Source organism: Euwallacea fornicatus, chromosome 4 (assembly GCF_040115645.1).
Source record: "Euwallacea fornicatus isolate EFF26 chromosome 4, ASM4011564v1, whole genome shotgun sequence".
NCBI classification, from domain to species: Eukaryota; Metazoa; Arthropoda; class Insecta; order Coleoptera; family Curculionidae; genus Euwallacea; species Euwallacea fornicatus.
Genome location: NC_089544.1, coordinates 4,648,287 through 4,676,047, shown reverse-complemented (window position 1 = coordinate 4,676,047; position 27,761 = coordinate 4,648,287). Strand labels below are relative to the sequence as shown.

At 34.4% G+C, this 27,761-nt stretch overlaps 1 protein-coding gene and 1 long non-coding RNA gene across 3 annotated transcripts in view; one reads left to right on the top strand and one right to left on the bottom strand.

The window, feature by feature from the left end:
- The window catches only part of lov (jim lovell), a 127,445-nt gene that overhangs the window by 57,448 nt on the left and 42,236 nt on the right, over positions 1–27,761 (top strand). The gene's annotated exons all lie outside the window — the stretch shown is intronic.
- LOC136338985 (uncharacterized) overlaps positions 1–27,761 on the bottom strand; it is a 206,354-nt gene that overhangs the window by 164,387 nt on the left and 14,206 nt on the right. Inside the window, exon 2 of one of the 2 annotated variants that reach the window (XR_010732048.1) lies at positions 11,263–11,434. This is a non-coding gene — a long non-coding RNA (uncharacterized lncRNA). Of the gene's footprint in view, positions 1–6,317; positions 6,682–11,262; positions 11,435–27,761 lie in introns of those variants that run through there. The other variant, XR_010732049.1, reaches the window with a different exon arrangement.

The window sequence follows — 27,761 nt, the reverse complement described above, 5'->3', positions numbered from 1 at the left end:
ACATGGTGCTTTGTATCGCTGGCATTCGCTGCCTGGAAATGCTAACTTATAACATATACACACTTCAAACTTATAGACTAATTTGTGCGATCATTGGCGTCCTAAAATTCACCATCTTACTCTTATCTCAAACCACCCCCTTACTACATTCAGCTTTAATAATTCGGCTTTGGCAATCGTCGAAAAGTAGTCGCTTCTTCTGCCTTAATTCTGTCATTATTAATTATGAAAGTTTTCTAAATTGCTCTATATTGAGGCGCTACTGAAGAGGCATAGAAGTTAAAAGCGAGCTTTTCATCAATTATCAAATTCATATCGGGAATTACTCACACTCAAGCTCTTGTTCATTTCATATTCTCAGAAATTTAACGATAATTGCAGAAATAAGATCCTGGATGTGTTGTGAATGTTTGCCACCCCAGTCGCCTTAATTTCAATTTAACTTGGCTCTAGAAATAATTTAACTCGTTAAATGTACGAATTTGGAATGAACGGAAAGAGTTGTAATTAATTTTAGCTTATAAACGCGCCCGTTCCTTAGAACTTAATGCCTCCAAATTAAAAAGTATTGGATAGTCGATGTATTGGAACATTGGGGTGAGATTGAATTAAGAAGAAGAGAATCGTGACGTTGTATGATATTCTCGTAATAAAGCCCTGTATAAGTGGAAAATAATTATTTTCCGATGGTGGCACATTAATACGCACAACTTTTCATTAATGCACGAATTAAAAAAATTCAGGTCCAAATTCGATTCAGTAAGCACCTAGCCGCGACTGTCTATACTGTGTCCTATTTTCACACCAGAGAGATCTTCGTTATTATGAGAGCCAGAGCATCGCCTAAATGGAAAAAGTTTCCCATCTGAATATCTGATATTAAAGAAAATTCTTGTAGTGTGAACATGAAAATGTAGCATTGTGTATACCAAGTGATAACCAAAAATGTGTTATGGGGGTCGGTTGTTGAGGTGTGCTGCTTTTCGAAAATTAAAAAAAAAATCCGCTAACATCGACATTCATTTTGAGGGTGTATCGAAGCTGATCTTCATTAGTTTACTACCGCACACTTTTTAAACGTAAACTCACATAAAGCAAGAGTAAAAGGTATTCATACTGCAAGAAAATAAAATGACGAGGAATTATTCCACAGAGCGTCATTCATTCCATTCGTTTTAATATCAGTTGACGAACTTTTTAGAATCTTTCAAATGATGGCACATGACTCAAATATCCTCTTTGTCAGATCCTCTTCACTGGGAATTGCCGTTTCATAATCTAGCAACCTCAAATGACCCAACAAAAATATAATTAAAAGGATTCATATCGGGACGTCGGGGGGGCCACGCATCGCCTCCTCTTCAACAGTTGTCATCCAGATATTGACACGCAACTAAGTTAGAGTGAGGGGGTGCATCATCGTCAATCAGTCATATCTTTCTTCGTGGACTACTACGTACTGTTAAATGTTCATCAAGCCTTTGAGAGCAAATTATGTTCATTCATTTGTCATAGTGTCTGTTAGTTACAGTATATCATGATTTCATAATTAAGTGCCAGGACAAAGTGCTACAAGCCGAAAGAATTTATCCTCGTTACCCATGTATTTTTGTTTTCTTTTAATACCATTTACTTACCTAAATATAGGAAAAAAAGACACTAAATGCGGTTTAGCCATAGTTAGAAAAGTAGATTCATTTACGTTCCATACAAATTAAACCACGGGTTAAATTAGTTGAAAACATGCAATTATCAGTGCCGTGCTAGGGCCTTGCTGGCACCTCGTGCATATTCAAGCCAACCTGAACGATATATTTAAAAAGTTATGTGTAACCTATGTAAGGAAGTTGATATTGATTTTTAGTTTACTTTCCTTTTTTTTGTGTCTGAATAAATCACCGAACTTGGCCAATTTGTGCTAAATAGATTCAAATAGATGAGATTAAGCTGGAAATCAAATTAATTCACTTAAATTCCAATATAAATATCTAACATAATTTCATAACACACAATTTAGAATCTATATTTTTTAATAGTATTGTTTTCAAGACTCAACATCAATGATGACTTATAATGGAAATTCATTGACTGTACGAACCTATCAAAGCTCATGCAAGAAACGGTTTTATTTGACTTAACGATATTACCTTTTTGTTTGTGATATTAAAACTGTATTAATTAATATTTTATGAGAAAATTGATTATCGATATAATGAGGACACATTACTGAATGTTTCTCTGAAAAATAAAAAAGTTTTATAGCATACATAAAGATGCATATTAATAAATGTGTATAAATTATAGATTGATTTCTTTATCTGAGACACTTAAGCATCTCAGAATGTTTTACTTCCTTATTGATGAGATTTAGTGGGCTATTTTTCAATCGATTATTTCAAAGCAAGAAAAACACAGATATTGAGATAAAAATCTACACAAAAATGTAATCAGTAGTCAGTAGTCAGCAGCTTAATCGCAATTATTAACATTAAATCTTTTTACTCCTGAGAATTTATTAAGATTATAAATGTAATTAATTATTTCAATTGCAAAATTTGCTAATTGAGGTATTTTTAATATTTTTGTTTTTAAAATTTTACAACACTGCATCTTGTGTAACCGAGTTGGAAATGAGGATATGAGAAACTTCTTGTAGAAGAAACTATTATAAAAGCTTATTCTCCTAACCAAAGCTATACAAAAAGCGCTTGGAGAAATCGTCTTCAACTTCAAAGAGTAGCGAAAAGTGTCAATCAGTGCTACAAAATTATAGTAAAATGGTTTTTATAGCTGAATTTCAAGAGGAAGAAGTAACAATTCCGGGTAGTCAGAAATGTACCGTGAGGCTCTGAATTTTCCATCACTCTTTTTAACTTTTTAACAAACTGTTATTTTTTTAAATTCAAAATTACCAATAAAAAGGACAAAAAATACTATTTGTTGACCTCACTGCTGATCATCTTAAATTAAAGGTCTTTCGAAACTATATTCAATGGTGCGTTGCGATTCAAAATCTCTCAATTATTATTTGAGAAAAATAGGTAGAAATTTGATAAAAAAATTCAACACAAACTCAGTTAAATAGTACGTAAACAATGAAAAAACTTGTTTATTGCTAGGAAGTTGGTTTGTTTTCGATTTTGAGCTCACAAACTGTCTTTGATTATTTTTAGTAATCTCTTCTTTTTTTGTTTTTAACCAAATACTGTTTATAAGCACAAAATCGAAAAAAACCATACGGTTACAAGTCTTGATCGGTATACCGTGCTCACTAAATTTTATTATTATTATTATTATAGTTTTGCTGATCTGGAATAGAAGCTTGTCTCTAATGGAACAGACCATACTTATTTTCAGTAACTACATACCTATTTACGATTAACGAATACAAATTCTTCATCTTCCAATTTTTTTTAGGTTATTATGTTGTTTAATAAAATTATGCTTCAAGGTGTAAAAAGTTCCAATTAATTCCCGAAATAATCTGGGAAAACCCATATTTGCTCAAATTGTTTTTATTTTATTCTGAACTTATTTCAAAATATGGTTAAAAATAAATGTTACTTCATCATTGGCATTTTTTGATCTCAGCAAGACTAAGTTATCGGATTTTGAATACGACGTTTCGAATACTGGCAGCAATCATCAAATTCACTTTTTTAAACTCGAATTTATCGCTTTTTATCAAATTTTTTGAAAGGCTTGGATCATTTCACATTACCGAATTTTTTATAAACACTCTTAATTTATCTTATATTTTTTTTGAAATTCATTCAAAACTTAGGACAACCTGCATCGAACATTTTTCTCTTTTATTTAGTACATTTTTTATGTAAACATTTTTCAGAAAAGCAGCATCTGGAATACACAATGACACAAGTTCTTATCGATAGGAACAGGCAACAGTCTTAAAATATAATTAAAATATTAAGTAGTCATTGAAAAAAATTAAGGTGGTGCTTCCAAAAATCTGAAAAGTCAAATTAAGAATCTGATGACACCACCCTTTTAATTGGAAAATGTATTTACTGAGAAGTAATATTCAATAAAAACTATTTCTGAAAATATCGGATTTTTCGAATACTCTTTTAATTATGTTAGATACAAAAATTCGCAAATTTACACCAATTTAACCAACTCCATATTGCATGCTTTCTGAGGGTCCAGGGGTAAAATTTAAAGACCTCTGCATAGTCGGTGACCTTTGTTATAGGGCACAGGACACATATTAGAGTGTTTAAACTCCTGGCGACTAAGCTATTTGATCAAAATCGATGATCTAATTAATCGAAGTTTTTCTTGGGCTCGTTGAAATATTGGGTGATATCTTCATGTCTCAAATTAAAAAAATCAGTAGGGAAGAATTTATTTATTGATGAAGAAATCATTCTGGAACAAAAAATGACGTAAAAGAGATAAGATTTCGCTTATAATGTGTAATGGAAATCGCTGAGCGTGAACCACACGGCATGTCATTCCGGGTTTAAGTTTTTATTTGAAAATCTGCCTTCTCATGCGTTTAGTTGGCAGCTATTGTGCCATACTGGGGCGTGTTAATGTATCGTTGAAATGCTCTAAGTGCTATGTGAACTTGGTTTATTAAGGGAGCTTTTAGACTCTTTTTGTTTTCAGAAGCGTGTCGATGTTTAATGATATTCAGTTTTGATTTCTTGTAATTCAGCATTCGAGGCTTCTCTACCGACAACATTGGGGTTCATGTTGAGAATGAAGAACGATACGTGCTTTTTGGTATTTCCAAATTTTTCCAATTGCAAAGGGTCCCCCTATGTTATAGTAAAGAAAGAAAACATCAGTGTACAATTCACTTCTTCTTTACTCATAAATGCCTAACAGGAAAATGTTTCGATAATAAGGATGATGTCTAGCTCGTTTGAACGAGTGTTAATCTGACAATGGTTCAACTCGACATTTGTGGTAACAGAAACAGTTTAGAAGCATCGAAACAGATGATAAGATGAGATTTTTAAAAAATAACTTAAGCTCAAAATTTGTTTATATGCACAATCTATAGAATTTCATTCTTTTCTTTTTAATAATTTAAATACAAACAACATGTGACACCCCGCTGGCTTTTGGACATTTAATCCCCTTAGAAAGGTTAAAATCAGTTCTTCAGTATTGAAGCGAATTTCCGTTATTGTCTCAAGCCACTTGTGCATCAATTTATCCACTAAAATAAAGCACGGCGAAAATAGGTAGTATTTAAACCAGACTCACAAGATTTACAACACACAATATAATAATTATTATATTCCGTTGGATCCATAATTAATTTGCTTTTTCTAACACACGTATATGACAGATTCGTAACACACAAGAGTGTTAGAATTTTTTTCGATTTATACCCTCATATGCTCATATGAGTATTACAAGTGGACTTTATGAGTCAGTGAAATTTGTTTGCATGCAAACATGATTTATTGCTACACTACAAAACAGCACCTATTACGCTTGTTAAAACGTGACTTTTGCAGAACTCATTTAAACATATGCCCAAGCAGAATGTCAGAATGTCAAAACATAGGGCATAGAACCAAAATCTATTGTAATTTGCACGTTGTTGGAGTAATGGAAATAACAAAAAAGGCTATCATATAATTTAATATAGTGAAAAAGGTCACAGGCTTAGTGGGAAACCAGCAGGACAACTTTTTGGTTGAATAGGTAGAACACCTACGTGTTTACAGCAACCCAGAGCCTTGTTTAAAGGCTATCGGACAGAATATCCGCAGGGCATCGACTCAGAATAGAAATATACAAAGACCTATTCAGACAGTCGAATAAAACGAAACTGACAATAACAATCATGTTAATCGAAAATAGCGTATAGTAACGGCAACGGACGCTATAGGTAGAGTCTCATCTGTACATTTTTCAGCCAATTTTTGTGTTTGAGTTTTCCGCAATGATCTATTTTCATAATTTTACGTCCTGTTAATGCTATTATTAAAAAAATATTTTTATGATTTTGGTATGAAGTCAAAAAGAAAGAAAAACTATACAGGGTGTTAGGTAACTAACTTTCGTAAATTTAACCAATGATTAAGAACATAATTTTGAATTAAAAAATTCTGTACAAAGGGGGTCGTAAATACAACCATTTTCCTTGAAAAGATAAAAAGCTTCTTTTGAGAATTGGCAACGTCGCGTCGTGTTTATTTAATTTCGATGCCTTCATAAATGCCCGCATTAACTAGATATGCGTTTTTACACGGGTTTTTTGGGCCCAACAACTTTTGCAGTTAAAATTTAAACGTTATGTTGTTGTTACTTTATTATTTTGAAAAGCCACCTACGTTCAAATTATTATTGTCATCTCTAATTAACTTAACATGTTGCGTTATACATGTGATACCACCCCCATCACAATCAAAAACATAAATTTTTTATTGTTTTAACTATATTAAATGTTCGAAATGTTCACCATTTAAGTTCATGCACGCACGACACCGTTTTAACCAATTTTTCCGCACACGATGGAAAATTACATTTGTCGAGCTGAAAATTTTTACGATTAGCGTAAATGCGCCCAACTTTTTCGGAATTCTGTAACGCCTCTCCGTAAATCAAAAGCAACTCATGATACTCACGTAATACATACATTTTCACATAGGTACTGTTTATATGTCCGAATAAAATCGTGTACTAATGAAAGGTTGAGTTTTATCATCAGCTATCGGGCATTGAGGAATTGCAAAAAACAATAATAACAAAAACAAACTCTGTTTCGTCGATCACGTTCAGTGCGGCGTTGTCGCTTCAGTTTGCTTTTATCACTTAAGTTGTCTTATTAATTATTAATTAAATTTTAAATTGTTTCAGTAACGTTATTGCGGAATAATTTTCACTTTTTTGTTACACGTCAAACAACATGTGTCAAATACGTTTTTCATCATTTTATTAAAATTTTAAGCTTATCATAGCTTTTCAAGCACCATCTTTAACACTTTTTTTGTAAGAAACTATTAGATTTTCAATTCCTGTTGTAAGGAAATTTTTTGTTCAAAATGATGTTCTCAATTATTGGCTAAATTTACGAAAGTTATTGCCCTACCAACCCCCAATAATTCTGTATACATAAGAACCTGAAAAACTATATATTTTGCACTGTTTAGATCATCAGTTAACCGTGATTGGAACACCCAATATTTGTCTTGTTCACAAATACATACCATGTGTCTTGTTTATCAAACACTCTGAACCTTACTCTCTTACGTTCCGTATGTAATTCTGAACAATACCTTTAATAGTTTTTGAGATAATTACGTTGATAATATACGTCAAATGACATAAAGTTTGAAATCTGAGTTTTTTTTTATCAATGTTTAGATTTTTCTAAGAAAGTGAAACTCGCTTCGCTCCGTTTGAAGATAGATATGGAACAGATATCGCCTCTCAATTCACCATTCATCAGGAAATTGTTGGAGTAATCCAAATCAACTGGCGACCAACTTCTATTTTACTTAAATTCGGTTGAAATATGGAAGCGAAATACGTTTTAGATTGGAAAAATGTCTTTCCAAAACTCATCAATGTTTCAATTGTTGAAGTACACTAACAGAATTTAATTTTTCTAAATTCCGGTATTCGTTTACCTCAAAGTTCTTTATACTGTGAACAGTACTACACAAGAACCAATTAAATCGAACCTTTCAGCGACACTATAGGTCGAAAAAGAAAAAAAAACTGACGTGTTTTTAAGGAACAATTTGGCCATCATTATTGAAAAATTGTAAAATAAAAAAAAAATTACATCTAAATACAGCTCCTTTTCTAAACATTTTTCGGGGGAAAATTATCGTTTAATATTGTAAAATATCCGTAAAATGATCCTATAAAATGATCAGAAACTATCCAAGAGGATAAAATTACAAGTTATCACAGACTGGGAAAAAAATATGCGGAATAAAAATGTTCAACCAAATCTTCTTCTTCAAAAAAAAAAAAAAAAAAAGATTTGTTTTAATTTAAATATCATCTTCGCAGGATTTCAACGAATACATTTCCTTAATACAGATAAATTCAAAATGTGCAACCGATTCGAAACCGCAAGAGGATCTTGGAGTTAAATTATAAAAATGGGCTGATTTATTATGTAGCCTCCATTTTTCACGATTATTAGCCGGACGTGATGCAAAGTTAAAATGTAATTGATTCGATTTTTTTCGTCATCATAAAACATCAAATTGAAGATAGATAGTTGACGTTGGGATCATGCTATTGAGATTAAACCAAGTGGCCAATTTAGTTTTTGAGACCTATCAGTGGCACACAGCACAAGTAAATTAGACAAACCTTACAAAATATATCTACACAAAATTGACAGTTATTGTTGAATGAACCGGTGCTGAAAATAATGAATTAACAATTATTAAAAAAGTTAAGAAGCTCAATCTGACAATTTTGCGGTTTTCAGTAAGAAAAATTTAAATTAATGTAATTTTTTTCATATTACAGTCGAAAGTTTATTCCGTATTGTAATGTAGTTTTGTGTTGTGAATAATGGTCCAAAATCGTGATTTAGTGTTGGAGGCATGAAAAAACTTTTAATCTTCACAACTATAAAGTAGAAGAGAAACGTTCAAATCTGGGCTAAAAAGAACCTAAACGACGATGAGTTCGCTGGGATGGGAAGAGAGGGGGACGAGGTGTTCTGAGTGAGTAAAATGCCCATAAATAATTGTAGGAAGGATGATTTCGAAGAGCTAAAAAAGATATTTATTCGATTTTTATTATTTTACATATATTCCTATTATGCAAAAATCACTAAAATCAGTGGCTGCGTTGGAGCACCTTCTAGGTGTTCACGAAGCTTCAATGAATGTAAAGAAAACTAGAAGTGCAACTTTGGTGGTCGCTGGAAGAATAGAAGCTGAGGCAAATTTAGCGTTAACTACCTACACATATATATCGAAAATTTGTCATACTTTGGTGCTGCAAGCTGGAAATCAGTAAATTCAAGGCCACCAGTCATGGTACATTACCTCTCAGAAAGTCAAAAAGCCTCAATTAAAACTTGGTAGAGTTTCTACAATCAAACACCGGTGGTCCCTAAAAAGCTCGAACGAAACAGTTTGCAAAATCGCATTATTATTAGACCATTATTCACTGTCCAATGCAACAACATTATTATTTTCCTAGTTGCTGACTGTCACTTATATATTAACAAAATATGTATATTAATTGATTAATTGAGGTACTCAGCCTATTTACAGCGTTTTCATAAAGCTTATTATTTATTGCCCTCGGGACATCCATAAGAATGTTGGCTCCACTCCTTCGTCGACTAATCTAATCTAATGAAGTTAGATCTAAATAGCAGAAATAGCTTTTGGACTATCTGCGGTACTACCAGGCATTGGTATAACTCTAAATCTCTGTTCCAATAAATTTAATCAAGTGTCAAGGAAGACCCAAACACACGGTATAATGCCGGCCTTACATGGGGCAACTATCTTTAAGGTCTCCACGCTCGACTGGCTCGCACCGTGGTTACAAATTGTGTCCGCTCGCTTTATGTATACATGAACTATTGTTTATTATTTTTAAGTTTTTAAGCTCGGGTTCGAATATGAATTATGACCGTATATACGCCACATCCCGTTTAAATTTCTGCATGAATTTGATGGCGGACTTGAATAATAACGACTATCGTTTGGCGGGTGGTTTTTGTTTACTTATTCATGCAGCATCCGATTTAATTTTACTTGAAATACGGATGTTAGGAGGGAATTCCTTTTGATGTGTCGTGTGTGGTGTATTGCCATTGTTAGAAAATTGTGTGGTTTATTCAGCACTGGAGGCCACCTTCACCGATGGAGAATGTTTAAATGTTGAAAAAAAAAAATTGCGTTCAATCAAATCTTCCACGCCAACATTTTGGTAGGAGATTTCGCTTGTGGCTCGTTTGGTACCGCCAGAAAGAAAAATTGTTTATTTATGAACTAAAATCAATTCGGATGAGGCTCAAACTGCGAAATCGATCCGTCAGCCGGCAATTTATAGGAACTAACAATTATCCTGATGATCCTCGAGCTAGGAATGTTTCAGATGGAATGGTCAAGGTTGACTCTCAACAACTCTTAATAATACTTGGAGAAAATAAGGGATCGCCAAAAATAGCTTATAGCTTACGAAGAGACACAGACGAAAAGTGAGATCATTTTAAGAAAAACTTCACATAGATGTATATACATGTTCGTTTTAAATTACTTAAGGATTTAGACGACTTGAATAATTGATAATGCCGGGCCAGTTTCGTGGCCACCGCTATCTCCCGACTTAAATCCTTTGGACTTCTATTTACGGGGCCATATGAAACAAATTATCTACCAAGAGACAATTAACACAAGAGAGCAGTTGTTACATAATCGTCGAGATATGTTGATTCGAGTGAAAAATTCATGACTTCGTCCTTGTGAAGCATTCGTTCTCGTAGGAGGACATTTTGAAAAACTGTTATGATGTTTTTACTTTTAACTCTCTCATTTGTGTATATTTTTAGCCGCAAATAGATAATACGCAAAAAACTCGAAATTCCGAAATAGTTGAAGTCGGACATATCGCTATATGAAGATATTTTCTTAAATTGAACTCACTTAGTTTCATCTGCCTCACTTTGTCGGTGAGCTAAAAAATCACCTTGCACAGGACTCTCGGCGTATCTTTATGAACATCTACCTCTGCAAATATTTTCACATTTGCTAAAACGACGTGAGAGTTTTGAGTAAAGCATGACCAAATTCATACTGGTCACAATCTCAGCATGAACACGTGTCGACAATTGTGTTTCTCAGGTACTTTTCCTATGTATACGATTTTGTCCATTTAAAGCCAGAAAATTCGATCCTCAATAGCCATAACTTCAGCAAACGAAAACCTTAATAACACATTTTAGAACTCTCATTCTACTTCAATGGTGCAATGTTCTTCTTTGACATTGCTGGTTCATTATCTCTGCGATGTGGCAAAGAAAGCAAAAAATTTCCCGCCTTGTGAGAATGCCTGTATCTCCTAAATCACGCTCGCATTTTTTACTCAAAACAATGCAAATTTCCTCATGCACAACAAACAAAAGTATAAAACCATCAAGGAAAATAATAAATAATAGAACTTCAAGTGGTATCCAGGCAACTCTTTAGTAAAGCAACTAATTAATTTAGAAGTGCATTTTTGTCAACATACAGAGAGGATGCGGTGGTCCATGCTCCAAAAATTATTAGTGGAAACTCTTGAATTTACCCTGCTTTAATAGCTTTCTCATAGTGAGGGTTCATCTGAAGGAGTGCAAAAATAAACCATGACGTTGTCACAACATGGATAAATTTTATCACCGTTAAAGGCAAACGCAAGAATGTCCCTTGACCACCCATCATCAATATTTTAGCCAACTGCAAACGGTAGAGTTTAGAATCTAAAAAAGAATAATAAAGTTAACCAAGCAGAGAAGAACAAAAGAAGCTATAATGCACAGCAGAGCGGCTGATTTATTTGAGGTGCTGATTACACCGAGAGTTACGCATGGTCTAACAAATATAATTTAAAGTAAATTTCAGTTTTTGAACTGTACGAGTATATATTGTTTCTGATTGTTATCATTAATTGGGTAATTTTGCTTACTGCAACAAGTTTAGTATAAGTACGGAAGGAATCAAGAAAAAAATCCAGATTTCCATGTACCGCTCCTCTGAACTCAGCAACGGCATAAACTTATATATTTTATATCATTTGGATATGCATTGAAAAATGAGTATCTAACCATTTAGTTTAAATAAAACTTTTAATTATAAATTAAAAACACTGGTAGATAATCTGGAATTCTTTCCATCTGCGATGCTCCACAGGTAGCTCAACGAGTGCTGCCTGGTTGTCTTAAGCACTCCATACATTGTATGCGTCTATTACAGAATAATCACAAATCACTGTTCCGAGCGGTTCTTCGAGGTTCTTTCCCAGCGACCACCCCGTGGTAGTTGAAAAAATATAGGCCAAAACTTTAACACTGTTTCCAGGGGTCTCACGTCGATCATCTCAAGCTTCATTAAGGAGACTTATGGCACAATCTCTGGAGTAATATTCCACTGTGATTGACTCCCCCTCTGGCAAATCTTTGAATCCCCTTCGGCTACCTGGCTACAACTCCTCATCGTGATGGTGCTGAACATTGTTCCTCATCTTTGCCCAGCTACTTACATTACATCCGCATACTTTCTGAAGAAGGTTGAATGTACCCTCCGGGTACCGGTATTTCTTTACAGAACTTCATGGCATTTCCGATGTAAGTTTACGCGTTCCTAGCTGCAGGACTCTCACGTAACCTCGTCTCCACAATCCTGGTGGTTTTAAGTTGCAACTGCGGGGACTTTAGAGACTCACACTATGTTCAAACGTGGACACTCCTCCAGAGCAGTCGCCCGTCGAGCACCTGGTTCCCCGTCACTCTATCAAGCCGCTCCACCAGGTCTTGAACCAAAAAAAAACTGAAATACTTAAGTAACACAAATAGTCATTTGTGTTGCAGTCACGATCGGTGTTAAACCGCCCATTAAGGTTTATGGTATGGACCACTTGTGGTTAATGATTCCCCGACTACCATTGCGAAGCTGGACATACAAAGGGATGAGTATATACAGTGTGGAACGTTAAACCTGGGGAAGCGAAATATCTTGAGTACCAGGCGTCCCCCAAAGAAATGTTTAGTACCAAGCTTTAATCACTCTAAGGGGGAAATTTTCTGTAGCTAAAGATAATTCCCATCCACGTTCCATGTTGCCGGGGTGGTAGTTAACTTTTTAATTTCAAATGGCAACCCCAATTTTTTTACAGATTCGGATAATACGGCTAAAAATAAGGAAAATTAGTCCGAAACATTTTTTTCGATTCGTGTTAGAAAACACTGCAATTAACGAAATCAAATTTCTCTCTCTGTTATGATTTACCGAAATATTTAATGATATCTGCTTTAGAATTAATGAAAATCTGAATTTTTGTATGGCTTTTATTTAAAGTAAATGCTCAAAAGGATGTCTCTGAGCTTCAATGCACTTATTTGTCCGTGTTTTAAAGGACCCTTCACATCTACGAAGTGTGTCTTCTGAAATATTTACACAAGCGTTTATATTTCACAGAATCACCTGCACACGTGTCGTTGGTATTTCTTTGTAAGCCTGATCTTTGATACATCTCCACAAAAAGAAACCCGCCAATGTAAGATCTGGAAATCTAGCACTGGCAATTCACCTGACCACATCGGCCGATCCGCAGACCATTCAAATTACAGTTAGCAAGTATTAACAACAGAATGTTTGCAACTAGATGATTTATTTGATTACGTTATTGCATATTTTGTCACATTTTATTGCTAAAGAATTTTTTTGCTTCATAGAAATTTTTTGCGTAAAGGGCAGTTGTCATTTAGGATACGAATTGAACTTCGTTAATTGCAGTGTTTTCCAACATGAATCGAAGAAAATGTTTCGGACAAATTTTCTTATTTGTAGCCGTATTACTCGAATGTATACAAAAAGTCGGTTGCCGTTTGAAATTAAAAATTTAACCCCTGCTGACGGGGGATGGGGTCAACCTTAGCACCACTACATTTCCCCCTTGGAGTGATGGAAACTTGATATTACACATTCATTTAGGGGATGCCTAGTGTCCGAAATATTTCGATATTTCAGGTTAAATGTTACACACTGTATACACTGAAGTGTAAGAAGGGTTTCACAGGGAATCCAATAGCTCGTCTGTATCTCGGATTTTGTCTAGGGCGAAAGACTTGGTCTTGTAAACCTTAAAAAAAATTCGGGATTACACACGGAAATTTTTGGTACAGTCTCAGAGACGCTCGCGAAAAATTTTACTGCCATGGCTTAAATTGGTGACTTCATAATTCCGGTAGTTCCCACCGCAAGAGACACCTGTAAGAGAGTCATAGTTACTCTCGTCAGACGCTTAATGGAAAATTACAGTAGAGAACCACGCAGTTTTCTTGTGAAATAAATATAAAAAATAAGACATTATTACATTGTTGTAAATAAAATAATAAAAGCAGTTCTCTGTGTTGCCTTATCGTCTTCCAAATAACTCGAAAATATAGTAACGGTTTTTCTTTTGTAACATACCCTTGCACCAAAAATATACATAACTGACATGCAATATGAAAACATGCGGTGGCCTTTTATTTGCAGAAAGAATGAAAGCCGACCGAATCATTATTGACCTGACATATTAATTTTTTGACGTTCGCATTTATTCAATATAAGCGACCTAAACGAAAGGTAGAAAAAGGAGGATTGCGTGACTAGGGCAAGTTACTAATTCGTCCTCATTTCAGATCGTCAGTTTTATTCGAACAATATGTCTTAATCGGTTTTGGCAGATGGGTTTTGCTGTAGGTACGGGTTGGTAAATGATATTGACGATAATTAAGGCTTTTTCGAGGTTTTTGCTATACCGCGGAATGAATAAGTTAGGCCCAAGCAGGAATATATCATACAACTCGAGGTATACAGGGTGTCCCACAAGTGTTTCATTATATTTCAGTGGGTAATAGTACATTGAAAAATAATATGACTCCCTATATAAACCATATTCCAATAATGCTTCATTAAGAAGATACAGGGTGTTAAACTTAAAACACACCTGGAATATTTCAACGTATCAGAGTATCAATGAACAGGCGAGCTCAATTATGTATTGAACAAAATGGCCACCAATTTGAACAATTTCTATAATGTTATAGCAAATTAATAATATTTAAAACAAACTTAATATTATTAAAACCATTTAGAGAATATCGTGCATATAGACGGTATTCAATTTTTTACTGGCAAACGATACGTCGGACGAAAAAGAGTCAAGTGAGCATTTTTCTTCTAAATGAAATTAAACTTCTAAAAATAAATTTTATTTTGATAAAAAGCAGTGGCGCACCATGTTTTTCTTTAAAAATGTGCTGAGAGGTGTCCGTACGCACGTCACTGGTGAGACGAAAAATAGCCCTTTTGCATAAATAAATGCGTCTACATTAACTCTCAAAACATGCCAAATTTCACTTACATATCTCAAACGGTTTTGAATATATCAATAAAAGTTAGATTTTTTAAGTAAAGTTTAACACCCTGTATCTTCTTAATGAAGCATTATTGGAATATGGTTTATATAGGGAGTCATATTATTTTTCAATGTACTATTACCCACTGAAATATAATTAAACACTTGTGGGACACCCTGTATATGAAAGTTGTGACGTAATTCTGGAACGATTTTTAATCGCTCGTTCGTGATTTGGATGGTAATTTTTCACGAAAATTATTTTCCTTCAACATACGGATATGTTGTTATTTTTACTACAACTATTGATCACACAGATTGCACAGGTCTGGATTTTACACAGTATAAGTTATCAGAGATGACGTTCGTTACTAGAGCTACGTCAATCGTTATTCGTTCTCAGAAACCCGTACTCAAAAACTGAACGTTTAGCAGCGATTTTTAGTAATCTCGTTGATGGACAATTTTTAATTCCTGGAATCTTAATTTGAGAAAACCAAGTCCAACTCGTGCGAGATGTCATATAACACCAGGATGACTGAAATACTTGATCAAAATCTTCGCCTTTTAGAACAAGAATGAGTTTTTCGACAGGATGGAGCGCCCACACTTCACACTGCTGATATTGGACAGTTTCTAGATGAAGAATTCCCTGGAAGATGGATTAGCAGGAGAGATCCATTAGACTGACCCACTAGATCCCTGACCTTAGTCCCACGGATTTTTTCTTATGGGGACAATTGTAGACCAAAATCTATGACACACAATCTGATTCCCTCGAGGAGTTACGTGCTCGAATCGCCGAAGAGTGCAGGTCAATAACACCAGAAATGTTAGATAATGTGTAACGACATTTTGAGGATCAGCTGTACATGTTCATGGAGGCTAACGGAGGTCACTTTCGATAATTGTTACGATAAAATAACTAAAGTATCAATAAAATTGGTTAAACCTAAGTTACTTGGTGTTTGCTTAATTTCTACAAGATCGGCGCACAAAAATAAAAAATAAATGCTTGACCATATGAAAAATCAAATCGCCTTTCAAACGAAGTTTAACTCAACCCCTCTTCCAATTTGAAACTTTCAAAGAGGCAAGTTCCAGAGATAGAAGAATGACATTTCGAAAACAACTTTTTCACCCAATTCTGTCCTCCTCAGCAAAGTTAAAGTATTTTATCGGTTTTTTTGACAACAACAGAAAAGATATTCGGGACGGACTCTCTTCCCTGAGACACCCTGTGTTGTTAAGTGATGAAAATATTTCATCATCTTAAAGATAGTACGAAAAATTAATTGCAAGGAGCCGGGTTAGAGCTCATTTTGTTCGTATAGGAAAACACACAATTTTAAAAATCGGAAATATATTAATTATTCCCTAAGGAAAATAAAACAAATAAAAAAGCCTTAACTAGATGGTTCAAAAATTATCAACCCGAATTTATGAGTGTAGATGGAACATAAGGACAGCGTCTTATAAAATCACGACGGGATTTGCATATAATACAATATCTTAATAATACTCATATACAGGGTGAGAAAAAATTCAACGTCCACACCATCAGAGAAAAGCGTTGATTTGGCAATAATATGCGATCTAAAGCGGGGCTTCACTAAATTGGACTCGTGCCGCCGGCCTAAGCCGCTGGTTTTTGCCACGACTGGGCACAATTCGTTTGAGTCATAAAGTCGGTAAACTTCATAGGAAATGCTGCGGCTTTCGAGTATTTTGCCAATTACTTTTAAGTCGCAAAAGAAAAAGAGTATTTCTATAAGTGTATAAATGGAAAAATGGATTATGGTAGGTGCTACGACAAACGTGTTAATTAAATATTAGTGTTTTCCACATTAGACTCTACAGAGTGTCCGTGTCTGGTGGTCCACCATGAGGAGGATCTCGCTAATCGTAAAAGACATATGATTAGTTAAAATATGCCAAAGTAGCGGAATCTTAAAGGCTTGGTGAAAACATTAAAAATTCTGTTTTTGCACTGAGTGCCTTCACCCTCCACTTCCAAAACACAGCTCTATGTATCTTCCTAAATGCTGCATCGATCGTAAACTCCTTTCTTCTTATTTTCTTCTTTAAAACCGTTATGATTTTCCTTTGCGGAACTTCATTAATATCATATAGGTGGATGTAGATTTATAAATGAAGTATTTCAAGTTCCCGATAAATAATAATCCAATGGAAGAAGATCGGGTGAAATCGGGTAACTCTACCGGAAAAGATACTACATAGCATAAAACTTCCAACACCTAGAATTAATGTATCAAATGCCTAGATATCTAACTATAATGTGAAAAGTGGTGGACCAGTAGCTATTCCATACATTCAGCGTATCGGAAACGTACTTTTCCAGCGCGACAATATACGACTGCATATTGCTCGCGCAACTATGCCTCTTCTACAACATTGCAATGTTGTAGATGTGTTTGAGCGGCATCCACGCTCTCCTGATCTTGTCCCCATAGAACACGTATGAGACATGATGGGAAGAAGAGTTACCACCCTGCAGAACCCACCACGTATTTTAGCAAAGTTACGACGTGCGATTCAAGTTACCTAGAACCTCAAGGAGACATCGACTATTTGCGTAGAAGCATGCCCAGACGAGTTACTGAGCGTGCAAACTCACAAGGTTCACATTATTAGAATTTCAAAGACGAAAAAAATAAAACAAGAACTATTTCTTAAGTTTCCGAAATATCTGCACTTCTTTTTATCGATGATCAGTGAATTCTTCGGGTAGACGGAAATAAAAGAAATCAAATCGAATGATTTGAGTAGCCAAAATAAATGACCCCGAGCGTTACAAATATCAATAGGCAGGCACTTCCACTGATTAGCTTCTTCAAAAAAGACCCTAATAACATACGAGTACGTGAGTCCACCATGTGTGACGATCATTATACGCTTCACTTGCTTTAGCTGATCGAAACAGATACGAACGGATTAAATTTACTCGGGTTTTTCTTATGGGGGATCGGTTCCCTGTACTAAATTTCGTATGTCATCTCCACGCTTACTTGTCGCTTTCTTGGATTTCGATTAGTTTTTAGTGGTCGGGCAGATGGATTATAATGATTCGGTTTTATGCTTAGATAAACAAAAAAATCAGGGTGAACATTATAGGATACAGGTGAACTTTTTGCTTGAATGCGAAGTAAAATTGATGCTTTCGTCATGCATGACATTAGCTGTTGTCACACGGGTTTCCTCTCTTATTACGCTTGATCAAAGCGTGTTTTATCGGTTTCGAGATTTGGTTAGTTTCTTAAGGTTAAATTACAGTTCAAGAGCGTCTCGTTATTGAAAAAAAAAGTCAGTTCGTTACATATATACAGGGTGTTCCGTGAAGAATGCGCCAAAAAGGAATCTGATAATCTAGACATTAAAATAATAATATTTAACCCAACTTGCCTCATGAAAATGTTATTCGTTTAGGATATACAGGGCGTTAAAGTTAATTTTTGTATTTGAATTTCTTTAAGTAAATCGAGTAGTTTTGAAGATATCTTGTTCAAATTTTGAATCTATGTTTTTTTTAAGACCGGTAAAATGAATATTTCATGAAATTTGGGTTTCGAAAAAGAGGGCGTTAGTTGCAGCCTATAGGGCGCACATTTATGTCCATATTTTTTTACAAATGCAATAATTGTGATTTTAAGAGGTATTTTTGATAGATCTATCATTTCTAAAGATAAAAGGTATACCTCATTTATTTCGCTAATCCAAGCCATTTTCGAAATATGGCGAATTTAAATTTCCATAACGTGTCTAAGTAAGTGCTCGATATTAAATAAAAACAATTTATTAATAACAATTATTAATTTATTTAAACAGTATATTTTATTTTAGCAAGTGTGAAAAATGTCCACCATTTACTTGAATGCATTTTCGTACTCTTTTTATTAAGTGTTGTCTTATTCTAAATAAATAACCGTTTTCTATCTATTTTTAATTTCGTCTATTTTTAATCGCTGTGGCGGCATCCTGGATGCGTTGAAATAATTGGTCACGCGTATTTATCTCTGTATCATAAACTAAGGATTTCATGTATCCCCATAACGAGAAATCCATTGGGTTGAGGTCGGAACTACGAGCTGGCCAAGGTACATCACTTCCTCGTCCAAACCATCCATTAGGAAATTGTCTATTCAAAAAATTACGAACTACAATGGGGTAATGTGGAGGAGCGCCATCATGCAAAAAGATGATATTTTGTCTTAACTTCAGCGGTACGTCTTCAAATAAATTTCCTAATTCAGTTCTTAAAAACTCTAAATATTGTTCTGCATTAAGCCTTGCAGGTAATTGAACAGGTCCAATTATGAAATCGTCCAAAATTCCACACCACATATTAATAGAAAATTTGAATAATATTGAAAGTGATGCTCTTTTACTACTTTTGGATTCTCAAAGTCCCAATAATGGCTGTTTCTCCAGTTGAAAACACCACGCCTTGTAAAAGTTGCTTCATCGGTGAATAAAACTGAATTAATAAAAGTTGGATCTTGATTTTGGCGATCAATAATTGTTTGACAAAATTGAAGTCTTGGTAATAGATCGTGTTCCAGTAAATTTTGTACTGGAGTAAAGTGATACGGATGTAACTTTTCTTGTTTTAAAATTCGAAAAACTGTTGTTTGTTTTACTCCAGTAGCTCTTACCAACTGCCTAACGCTTTTTTGGGGGTTGTCTGCAACGCGAACTAACACTTCCTCTTCTAGGTCAACAGAAATTGTCTTAACGGGTCCATGTTCACATTTAGGGCGAAATGATCCAGTTTCTCCTAACCTGGTAAATAGTCGTTGAAAAATATTACGATCCGGTTGTTTCCTATTTGTGTATTTTTCTCGATAGCGTCTTGCGGCGGCACGACTATTATAATTTTCTTCAGCGTAAACACAAATCATGTCTCTCATTTCATAATTAGAAAAATCATTATGCCTAGGCATTTTTAAATAAATAATAATTGAGTATTAATACAAATCAAAATAAACCACTTACTATTTGCAGTTGATTTTCAGTCGATTGACAACATGAAATTTTTTCAATTGTTTTCAACAATCCTGCAAAGCCTACTTACGAGTGTATTAATAAAATGTTATGCTCTTACTTAGACACGTTATGGAAATTTCAATTCGCCATATTTCGAAAATGGCTTGGATTAGCGAAATAAATGAGGTATACCTTTTATCTTTAGAAATGATAGATCTATCAAAAATACCTCTTAAAATCACAATTATTGCATTTGTAAAAAAATATGGACATAAATGTGCGCCCTATAGGCTGCAACTAGCGCCCTCTTTTTCGAAACCCAAATTTCATGAAATATTCATTTTACCGGTCTTAAAAAAAACATAGATTCAAAATTTGAACAAGATATCTTCAAAACTACTCGATTTACTTAAAGAAATTCAAATACAAAAATTAACTTTAACGCCCTGTATATCCTAAACGAATAACATTTTCATGAGGCAAGTTGGGTTAAATCTTATTATATTAATGTCTAGATTATCAGATTCCTTTTTGGCGCATTCTTCACGGAACACCCTGTATATGTATGTATGTATGTATTACTTACACTTCTGTAAAAATACCGTGAATACCTGATGCAGAACGAAGATGATGAGCTGACATTGAGAGGAAAGCAGAGAGCAATGACTACTTTGCAACAGGATTTCCAGGTAATTTCATATTCGCGATGAGTAAAATTTTTCCTAAAAATATCTCACTTGGGGACTCAACTGACTTAAGTGCTGACTGCACGAAGTTAAGAGACAGGCGCTGACGGGAAATTGTACATAACACGTGCGAGAGTGTCTTTACCGCATTTGATTGCTGACCGCACTCGGCTTCACGTACGACTAACCTGACATTTTACTGCACACTAACATTTAATTACCCTTTCAGAAACTAGGAAAGTGAAGGTACATGTGCTCGTGGAAAAATATTTCGAACCTAACATGTGCGATAGTGTGTTTACCGCACTTGTTAGAAAAAGAACTTTTATTACTATTTTTTTAAATTTATATTATTACACTATGACACTATATTTAAACGTGTTTCTGTATGCAAACCATTTGTCAGATATACACGGAATTCTTAATTTTAGCTGTAGGGGTCCAACACGACCTGAACTGACTTTAAGCCCTTTTATACTATAACAAATCCTTTATGTATTATGTGTCTAGAAGCTTCGGTTTATTGAAGAAATTAAGGTGTATTATTCTCTTTAATACGGAAGTAATACCTACTTTTTCTTTATTCAACAAGCTTATACGTCGATCAAGATTTGAACCTGTTCCTTTCAGACCACTGAAAAGCCCACCAGTCACAATAGCCTCATTGGGTAATTACCTGTGACCATGTATACCCATTAAATGAATATGAAAATGATTAATTTTGTTATTTTCTATGGATACGTGTGCCGAGATTCTTGTGTTTAATGCTAGTTTCAAAATAAACATAGACGTTTTGGTGTATTAATAAGTGGTAAAATTGGGAACGCAGTTGCCAAGAGATGAAATCATGCAGCAGGCAATGCGATGCCGCTAAATTCTTTGATTTCGAACGAGAAATTTTCGTGTTTAAATGACATTAAAAATCGGAATAACTTCATTCCAAATAGTAGATCAAAATTTTTTTTTTTATCAATTCATCTGACTTACGCTAGTAATTTTTTAACAAGCTAGAGCGCGATTAATTTTTTTTAATAGGTACCCCGAGCTAATAAAATCTCTCTGTTTACGGGCCAATAACGAACCGTGACACACTCCTAATATATGTACCTACTTAAATACCAAAACCCTGATAGAGTATCTTCAATAAATGGTCTTTTTGGTCCTTAGTCAAGGTATTGAGGGCTGGTGGCGACAGCCCTTTCATATGAGCGCTAAAACCTAACAAAGGATGTCTATACAATACCCATACGATGGCACGAGTGGTCGCTGGTATAATGGTGGCGCCAAATGGATAACCATACATCATGTTGACAGATGAACACGTGGATTAAAGATGCACCTCCGGGTTGCAACAGTTTACCTGCTACTGAAGAACCAAAGTTGGCTTAAGAACGAACAATACGTTCTCAAAATCTTGAGTATTTGTCGCTACTTATCCGAAATCTACATTTTTCGATCCATATACCGATAGCCTGCTTAATAATAATAATTGCTCGTATTAGTATAGAGATCGGTTCATCCCAATATCGAGTTTTTTGATAAGGTAATAGTTACTTATCTAATGAACCCGCAACGTTCTACTTTAAATACAGGGTGTTCGGATTTTTTTGTAGCTGGATTTTCACGCATAAAAATAACATTAATTTGCCATATAAACTCCATTCGAGGAATGCTTTGATAAAAAAATACAGGGTGTTAAATTATAACATTTTTTTCAATTTATCTTTTATGGCTCCCAATGTTTTTGAGATATTTAGTTCAAATTTTGAGTATAAGTTAACAGCATTATTAGGCAGATGTACTTCGTATTATTCTTTGGTGATGAAGAACTGCCTAAATGCAATCTATCCACAGAGATGGGTAAATCGTGTAGGATCATTTGCCTGACGTTCTCGATCGCCCGATTTAACACCTCTATATTATTATATTTGGGGGTTTATGAAGAAAAATGTGAACTCTACTCCTGTAAACTGCCCAGAAGAATATCTAAAGCGAATCAGAAACTCTGGTCTTAAAATAGCTGCTCAGAATTTGAAAGATGTTCAGCAGTCTATATTACGAAGTTCTAATTTATGTGTAAAACATAATGACGATAATGTCGAAACATTCCTGCCATAATTGTTATTTATTAATTATTATTATATATATATATATATTAATGATTTTAATTATTTTGTTATCGAATAAATTATCTTTGTTTTATTTATGCTGTATTTGAAATTATTGTTGCCCCGTTGTCGACTATTATTTTTTATTTCTCTTCTCTGAAAAATCCACTTTACTTTTAGATCTTCAAGAAACAAATCCTCACCCAGTTTCACACCACAATAGTGTGTTACTAAATGCAATGTCAATAGAACATCATAAATTTTAGAAATCAAACGAACCTATTCGATGAAAAACGTATATATACGATTTTGCAAATATCTGAAAAACCGTAATAGATACTAATATGATCCAAAACACATAAAAATGTCTAAACTAAACTGGCAATTTAATTTACTAAAATTAAATACTATGCGGCGTATCACAAAAAGTTTTAAGCAATAAAATGGGTTATTACTCCAAAAATACCACCTTATAGATTTTCCCAATCATCTAGTATTACCTAAACATGTAAATCCTAAAAAGTAACTTATGCTCAAAGTTTTAGCTAAATATCTCAAAAATTTTAAAGGCTATAAAAGATAAATTGAAAAAATGTGATACTTTGTCATGTATTTCTTTAACAAAGCATCTCTCGAATATATATCTTATATAGCAAACTGATACACCCTATTTTTATACATAGAATTTATGTGGTTAACATAAAGCTACTAAAAGCCCGGACACCCTGTATAAAAAGGCAGTCCCACGGTTGAGGACATCATTTTTCTTACAAGTCCGTGTCCACCCATGGCAAGTGTCACCGCTATCTGATTGCCCACACACGTTTATGACAGTCGCATGTACGGCATTATTTTTCCGTGCGGTATTTTTTCCTACGAGCAACGAGCGTACGATAAACAATTTCCGAGTCAAAATTAATACGTTAAAAGTTTATTAAAAAATTACCAAAAAAATGTTGGTGCGTTTCAGTTGAAAATGCAGTTTAGTTGATTTTCATTAAAATTGTTTGAGGAGGATCATGAATAGACGAAAGCTATTATCTGCAAAGGGGTCGCGATTCGCTAGACTACATCTGTATAATGTTGTAATTCTAAATCGTAATTCGTCAAGTGCATGCTAACAGAATATGCTCATAGCATATATTGAATGGGAAGTCTTAATTGACTAGCAGCTTTTAAAAAGTTATATTACGTTGTAGCTGGAAACCAAAAACAGAAATGAAAAATACACTTTGGTGAGATTCACTTGGAGGCTGATTGTACCATGGTTCACGAAAGAATGTGGCTATAAAGTGGGCAGTAATTTCTTAGATGTGCTTCTATAGATATAAAGGAAAAATCAAGAGACACTGAACAAGTGAACTTGGAAAAAGAATTCATTCGTAAGTAAAAAGTAGAATTTCATACTCTTCATTATTTATACCTTATTTATTTCAACCTTCTATGCATCAATGCCTTACACACAGGATATTTGCGGTTAAAGGTACTTGTACCATGAAAGTTTTTATTTGCATTGAAGCTCTCGCTACATATAAAATGGAAAAGTTACTTAACTATCTATCCCCTCTTCTTGTGCTCCGTGATTTTGCGCAATTTTATATAGATGCGTTAATCAGCATAACATAAATCTTCCCATTGTTTATTTTCTACTTTCAAAAGAGTACCACCTGTCAGTCTAAACTAGCATGGTATGTAATACACTTGTTACGTCTTATCTTCCTGCATGATCACGATTAATTACGATATATATCTAGTAAACCACAATCTTAATTAAGAAGCCAAAACAATTATTGCTTCAGTAAGAAGAATACGAGGTGTGAAATAACGAATTATTGTGTTATTACTGAATAATTGCTTAAAATTGGTTTTATTTAATTCGTGACCTTTACGCCATTGTACTACTAAAGTATTACGGCTCTCTAACATTTATTTGGCACAAATTTGGGTCGAACCCACCAATAATAATAATTCTCTCATGAACTGATTTTTTATTTGTGTTGGAAACGCACCTTGCTTGCAAAATATTTCTCGAATAGCATTGAATTCTTGTAAATGGTGCGCAGAGTAACGAGGTTTGGTCAGGTCGGGTGTATGGGTGTTAAGGAATTAACGTACCAAACCATCGGCGTAAAGTACCAACCAACTAACTCCATCTATGAAAACTGCGTTTTAAGCGTCTTCGCAAATATTGTAAATTCGGTTATAAACTAAAAGCTACTCTTACACATTCGATAAATATTTCTTGAATTTATTTTAGTCACATTTTTTTTTCACGTTTTAGATAGTTTTTTCCTCTGCTGTCTTCAAATAAAAGTCTGTGAAAACGGACTTAGCAAGTTAAGCCGACGAAGTCCTTTGCAGGTAAAGTTGAAGTAAAATCTGGCCAATTAAATAGACCTCCATCCACAGATTGTTCATTTTCTTTTAATTAAAACTACAACTACGTAGCCATTTGGAAACGATAAGTTTACTTTGTGGTGTTCTTTGAAATATGGAAAAAGATGTGGATGAAATATCACTTTAACCCACCAATAAATTAATAGGTTCTTCTTTAAAACAGTCAGTTCTTTGATTTTATAATGGGCGATTTTTACTTTTAAAAAATGTGGATTTTTTACTTATTTCCTATATAAGTATCTGCAAGCTTTCAGGACCGTGGAGTGAATGGGAGTACTAGGTGGGACAAAATAAAACAAAAGACGGTCGAAAATTACAATAAATAATATTATGAAACCGGGCCTAAAATGATTTAACCATAGCCAAACTTACCATACATATTTTAACTGTTTTTCATTTATGTTAGATGTTTGTTTTCATTTCGATAAAAATTGTTTAATTAGGTTAGTTTAGGTTTTGGTCGGTTTAACTATGATTCGGTCAGGTTTCATTATATTATTTATTATATTTTTCTACTGTTTTTTAAATTTTACCCTGCACCTATTTAATTCACGGTCTCAGAAGCTTGCAGATACTAACAATAAGTAAAAAAATCCGCAATTGTTTGTAAAGAATCCCGTATTATAAATATCAAAGAAGTCATTTTTTCTAAGAAACCATTAATTTTTGGTGCGTTAAAGTGATACACATAGTAATGACTTTTCTTTGGCTTCGTTGCATTTGGGGCAGTATTCAGAATCGGATTAAAATTAGTTCATCTTGAATCTCATCCCTTCTCTCTGGTCCAAGTGGCTTCGTCATCTTTCGCCTCCTCGTAGAAGGCTAGATCTTCCTAAGATTAGATCATCTTAGACTATATTAGTTACCTCAAAATGATGCTTTATGAAATCTTCATCAAGTTCAAAAAAATTCTGTTTGGTGTCAAACTTTGTTCGAATATAATAGGCATTTCAGAGAGTTATCATCCAATGGCTGGAATATAACTTTTATTGTAGAATATTCTGATCATTTGAACGTACTTAGTCATTATTTTCTTCCAATGGTCAGCGGTTTTGACTCTTAATAATGAGGAAACACTGTTTGAGATACATCCTCATGAGAAAAAGAACCGGAAGGGAAAAATAGTTAGGAAGTCTAACGAGTTGTGGTTATGGCTTATGAATATAATATAACGTTCCACAATGTTAACGTGTCAACTGTCTTAATTATCCGAATTGTTAGTTGTCATGTTAAGGGATTGTGGTTGTGTGATATGATATAACGAGTGGGAGTTGAGGCCTGAGTTCGAAAGTTGAGATGGGGCTGTTGCGGTTGAGACCAACATAGATTTTTAAATAATTCGGACAGTCTAATTAAAAAAAATGATTAATATTCAAGGTATTCTTGGAATGGAAAATTTTAGCATCAGTTCAATTTTGATGTAGATTTAGGGAACGCTATCGTCGACAATTTTTCCTATGTCTAAAAGAGCATAACTTTCTTGTACCCCGATACATTATGAATTTGATTTGACAACTAAATTGCCTCATTCCCTCCACGTGCGAAAGGTATATTTCATTAATGCCGCTGAGACGAAGTGTGTATCTTCGATTGCTCTATTTTGAGATCTCCCCTATCACCGTTGAAAACTTGAGGTACCACATGCACCCACGCTGCTGCTGCTGCTGCTGCTGCTGCTGCTGCAAAGCACCGATTACGGAAAGGAAATTCTAATAAATTAATAATTCAAACAAAGTCATTAGTGTGGCATATGCGGGAGTAATGTATCCAAGACTGCGACTCATTAATAATTCGAAACTTTAAATGAATGCGAAGTTCAGATATAAGTTCTACATGTGAGCGCAATAACATAAACGTATATATCACGGAAACATGTCATTTGCCTAATACCCACCTTCTATTTCTCTTGTAAATACCACCTGAGAGATGTCCTGCTGCGGAATGCTGCATCGTCAAATAATTGCAATATGGCTGTTAGCAGTGGCGTACGTCTTAATAATAAAAGTTCAGTGTTGCCCCCAACTCGCCCCCGGTGTCTCTGAAGTGATTTGATAATTAACTACATTTGATTAATGAACGGCATTTGAGATTAATTCGCCCATAAACATAAAACCGTCCTTTTTATAAGATGTCCTATCATGACTGCCTACATCAGCGAAATTAATATTCCCAAATTGCTTGAAATCCACTGCCGCTGTCAGCCATATATCATTTGGTATAAGTCATGTAAAGTTAGGTCTACCATCAAAACGCAAATTAGAAAACACAAAAGTTATTTCGTCATGTATAATAAATATAAAATACTGGGTCACGACAGAACCAAAAACTATTATCCTGAAATAGGATGATAAAGCAATTTGCGTAATACGAACTTTGTAGAAAGGATTTTTCTTCGCATATCTCCCTGGCTGGTTGTCTTAAGATGCGTGTTTGTGCTATTTGGCCTAATGATGGGTATGGGTACTTACGTTGCAATGGCGATCTCAAGCTC